The following is a 5,768-nucleotide window of genomic DNA, read 5'->3' on the forward strand; positions in this document are numbered from 1 at the left end:
GCAAACTTGAACATAGATATATAGGTATGTTGAATTGTGTGGTTGCAGAATTTCGGGGAACGTAGGCCCTACCATGTCCATAGCCTAGTTCTATAAGGATTAAATCTAATAGGCTGCCGAGTAAGATTTGAACCCCGTAGGTACTGAAACACCACGTGCAACCTCGAGCTGACCTATTTATTTTTCCTGTTTATGCAACTTAATTTTCCTATGGTGCCATACTTAATTTTAAGATTAAGAAACAATAGTGGCCTGATACTTAGAACTTCTCCATGACAGGGGCTTATTGCGTTGTTTGGGCTTTGAGACCCCAGCAACATGCTTTACATTAGACAACTGAGAAAGAGACTAGCTCGGATACGAGAGATACAGTCCTGTGCTGAGAACCAATTGGTTGTTTACCTAGCACTTGCAGATACTAGTGGACCCGTGGGTCATGCTGTTTACCTATCCTTAGCTGACTGGGTTAGGAGTGACATAGGATACCTTTATGTGCAGGCTCTTATCACCGGGTGGAAGTTGCAGAGACTTGCGTGCTAGACACAGATATAAAACTAAGAAATTGCTGTTTAAAATAAATTTCAAAATAACATCATGCATAACATATCGCAACATAAAACACTCCTCAAACATAAAACAAATAACAAGGACAAGACATTAAATAAGTAATACACCTTACTAGGATGATAATATGATTTCACTGGAACTGTGGAATAGGAAATGTACAAATGATAGTTAGGAATTATTTGTTGCCCTCGATAAGAGTGTTGGATTATTGAACATGTAGCTTCTTCTAGAAAAGCAATCATGGTCAATACTAGAACCAACCGAGGTGGTTGTCAAGGAAGACACCCTCGAAATGTCCCAGAAGTTGAGCTGCCGGACGGAATCGAAGCTCAAAATTTTGAAGTATCGGCTACCTCGCCGAGGGTACCAATGGCTGCTTAAGTCACTGCCGCTGCACCTCGGCCAGGTATAGTAGCTAGAGAGGTGAATACCTTCATGACCACCATGATGTGGACCATGCAGCAACAACAGGAGCTGCTGGGCCAAACGTCTACACAATTTACGATAATGATGCAAGAGCGAACAGTACCACTGCCACCACCCAACCGGTCAATACTCTTTCCACCACTTGTACCTCAACACCTAGCGGAAAACTCTACAGCCAAGGTGATGGAGAGATTCAAGAAACTCTAACCGCCCGTGTTTTCTAAGTTAAATTCTAAGGCAATGCAGCCAGAACGGTGGATTAGTGCCCTGGAGAAGGCATTCGATGTACTTGAATGCACGGATGCGCAGAAGCTGATATGTGCAGGTTATCAGCTACAGAACGAGGCTGAAGCATGGTGGAAGGCCACCAAGCCAAATCTTGAAGCCGCTCATCCAAATCCTACCTGGGAATAATTTAAAGATGTTTTCTTCAAAAACTACTTCCCAGAGAGCTTTAGGGATAGGAAGGAAGCTGAGTTCTCTGCACTTATGCAAGGAACCAAGTCAATGCTGGATTACCCGCAGCAGTTCGAAGATCTGTTCCATTTTGCTCTGGAACACCTGAAAGGGGAAGTCAGTAAAACGAAGAAATTTGATAAGGGACTCAAACCAGAGATCAGGTCCATCCTGTCAATTATGGATATTCGGGATTACGATCAGATGGTCGACAAGGCAAAGACTATGGAAGACAGATTGAAGGAGAAAGAAAAAGAGAAACCTACAACGTCGCCCGGATTGGGCAAGAGGCAAGTAACTACCAGAACTTCGGTTGGCCGAACAAGGTTTTTTGAGGAGCTAGTTCAAGCCCCAATCTGACTCCGTATCGTAGACTAGATGTGGGTCAGAACCCTTTTCGCCCCGCTTATAATTGGCCTGCCCAACCAACTGCGAGTCAAGTGACAACGGCAGCTTCGTTAGCCCGACCTGCAATGAGCCAAGTAAGCCAAGCCTCAACACCGGCCGTGTTGTCCAACAGATGCTACGTGTGCCACAAGGTAGGACATATGGCCAAAGAATGCATGCACCCCGGATATAACACTTACTCGCCAAACCAGTCCCACGCTCAACCTTTCTAGCTACGGGACAATCAGACTCGAGGAAAAGTGTTCGTGCTGACTAATGAAGACGCGGAGGCGAACCCCGAAGTAATGATAGGTAAGTCTACTAAACACTACTAAATTATAGGGAATAACGTATGGATATGAGAAACCTAAATTTTATAGAAACCCTAGGGACCTTGAATGTCTCAACCATTCCCACGCGAGTACTATTCGACTCGGGTGCATCCCACTCTTTTGTCTCTACTACCTTTACGAGTAGGATGATTGATCAACCAAGGGAAATCAGGCACGATTTAGTAGTTAGCACATTGACGGGTAGTGTCGTGAGCCTAAAAGAAGTCTACGACCCCTGTCTGGTAGAAATTTATGGGAAGAACTTAACCGCATGAGTAATTAAGTTCGATATGAAGGACTTTGATGTGATTCTAGACATGGATTGGCTATCCGCCTATGGAGCAAACGTCATGTGTGCAGAAAAGAAGATTATATTCAAGTTAGATGATGGCTTAGTTTTCACCTACCAAAGTGAACCGTTGAGGAAGTCCAAAAGAATAACCTTATCTACCCTCCAGGAGCGGAAGTTGCTGGAGGATGGATGTCAAGGGTTTTTGGCCACCGTGATGGACACTGAGGCAAAGATAAAGCCTTTAGAGGAACTTGACATCGTCAGAGAATTTCCTGATGTTTTTCCAGAAGATTTGACCCAGCTACCGCCTGATCGTGAGACAGAGTTCGCAATTGATCTGACTCCTGGTGCAGCATCGGTATCCAAGGCACCATATCGAATGGCACATATTGAGTTGAAAGAACTACAGGTCCAACTACAAGACTTACTAAAGAAGGGTTTCATACAACCTAGCGTGTCTCCCTAGGGAGCACCCATGATATTCGTGAAGAAGAAGGATGGTAGTATGCGGTTGTGTATCAACTATCGTGAACTAAATAAACTGACGATCAAGAATCGATACCTATTGCCACACATTGATGACCTATTTGATCAACTGCAGGGAGCAAGAGTTTTCTCCAAGATCGATCTTAGGTTTGGATACCACCAGTTAAAGATCAAGAGTGGCGATATTCATAAAACGGCTTTTAGAACTCGATACGAACATTATGAATTTTTAGTATTATCATTCGGGTTAACCAATGCCATGGTAGCGTTCATGGATATGATGAATAGAGTGTTCCATGATGTGCTTGACAAGTTCGTCAACGTATTTATCGACGACATTCTGGTGTACTCCAAGAGTGAAGAGGAGCATGCTCTATACCTTACCTTTGTGTTGCAGCGTTTGCGGGAACACCAATTGTATACCAAGTTCAGCAAGTGTGAATTTTGGCTTCACCAAATTGGATTCTTTGGGTACATCATCACCAAAGACAACATCAAAGTAGACCCAGACAAGGTGAAGGAGGTTCTCAAGTGGGAGACCCCGAAGAATGCCATTGAGATTCGAAGTTTCTTGGGTTTAGCCGGATATTACCGTCAATTTATTGAGAATTTCTCTCACATCTTGGCGCCTATGACAAAGTTGACAAAGAAACGCACAAAGTTTGAAGGGAACGATGCTTGCGAGAAAATCTTCCCAGAGTTAAGGAACCGATTGGTAACGGCGCCAGTTTTGACTATTTCAGATGGCACCGGAGGAATGGTGGTCTACACCGACGCATCCTGAACGGGATTAGGTGGCGTGTTAATGCAGAGAGGTAAAGTGGTCACCTATGCCTCAAGGCAGCTGAAGGAACATGAAAAAAACTACCCCACTCATGACCTAGAGTTGGCTGCAGTAGTCTTTGCGTTGAAAATATGGCAACATTATCTCTATGGTGAAAAGAGTGAGATCTTCAACGATCACAAAAGTCTGAAGTATTTATTCACCTAGAAGGAGCTGAATATGAGATAGAGATGGTAGTTAGAATTAGTGAAGGACTATGACTGTGAGATCCAATACCACCCTGGCAAGGTCAACGTAGTGGCTGATGCGTTAAGTAGGAAATCCCAAACCGCATCTCTCGCTTCCTTGGTTGTGAGCGAGAAATTGATAGAAGAAGCTCGGAAGTTTGATCTAGAGCTTATGATTGAAGGAACGGCTACGCAGCTAGCAACCATGGATATACAACCGTCGATTCGGGAAGAAATAATTGAAAAGCAATCTTACGACCCCGAACTGGCCAAGATAATCTGGGAAGTGCAGCATGGTGTCCACAAGGACCCAGACTTTTCACTGGCCCATGACGGAGCATTAAAGTTCAGAGATAGATTGTGCGTGCCTGATAATTTTGAGGTATAGGATCGAATCCTTAAGGAGGCACATAATTCACCCTATTCGATCCATCCTGGAAGCACAAAGATGTACAAGGATCTGAAGAAGTACTATTGGTGGATTGGGATGAAGCAAACTATAGCTATATACGTGTCCTAATGCCTCACATGCCAACAAATAAAGGCGGAGAGACACTGATCGTATGGATTATTGTAGCCACTCCCTATACCCGAATGAAAATGGGAAAGAATTACCATGGATTTTGTAACCAATCTACCCAACACCAAGAAAGGGATGAATGCAATTTGGGTGATTGTAGATGGACTAACTAAAGTGGCTCACTTCATTCCCATAAGAATAAATTATTCGATGGAAAAGCTTGCCCAACTATACATCGAGAATATAATCCGCTTACATGGCGTGCCAGTCAGCATTTTATCTAATAGGGATCCCCGATTTACCTCAAGATTTTGGAAAAGTCTGCAGAAGGCACTGGGATCTCAACTAAATCTCAGTACAGCTTTCCATACTCAGACGGACGGACAGTCCAAAAGAACAATCCAGACTTTGGAGGACATGCTCAGAGACTATATATTGGAAATGAACGACAGTTGGGATGCCCACATACCTTTGGTGGAATTTTCATACAATAATAGCTACCACTCCACTATTGGCATGGCACCGTATGAAGCTCTTTATGGTCGAAAGTGCCGAACCCCATTGTATTAGGACGAAGTCGGAGAATGGAAGTATCTTGGGCCCGACATGATACAAGCAACCTATGAGAAGGTGGATATCATTAGAGAAAAGATTAAAGCGGCCCAATCAAGACAGAAGAGTTATATTGATAATCAGAGGAAGAATATTGAATTTAGAGTCGGAGAGAAGGTATTCCTCCGAGTTTCTCCAACGAAGGGATTGCTATGCTTCAACAAGAAGGGTAAATTGAGCCCAAGATTTATTGGTCCCTATAAAATCCTCAATAAAGTGGGACCCGTAGCATATCGACTAGCATTACCGCCATCTCTGCAAGGCGTTCATGATGTTTTCCATGTGTCAATGCTAAGGAAGTACATCAACAACCCGGCACATGTGCTCTCTGCTGAACCAGAACAATTAGATGCAGATATGACCTATGAAGAACAGCCTACGGCGATATTGGACAGAAAAGAACATAACCTCCGTAACCGCACGGCCGCATTCGTCAAGGTTTGATGGGGAAACTGTCCCATAGAGGAAGCATCATGGGAACGCGAAGAGGAAATGCAGGAAAAGTACACCCAACTTTTTGAGCTACAAAGTAAGCCAATTTTGAGGACGAAATTTTTGTAAGGTGGGAAGAAATGTCAAGCTTGCCCCTAACTGGCTGGAAATTTTGAGTGAAGGACAAGAACCTCTGGCCAATCACCCAAGCACCCTGTGAAGCATCACTCCAGTAGCTGAACCATTG

The sequence above is a fragment of the Telopea speciosissima genome, chromosome 9 (genome assembly GCF_018873765.1).
Source record: "Telopea speciosissima isolate NSW1024214 ecotype Mountain lineage chromosome 9, Tspe_v1, whole genome shotgun sequence".
Lineage (NCBI taxonomy): Eukaryota > Viridiplantae > Streptophyta > Magnoliopsida > Proteales > Proteaceae > Telopea > Telopea speciosissima.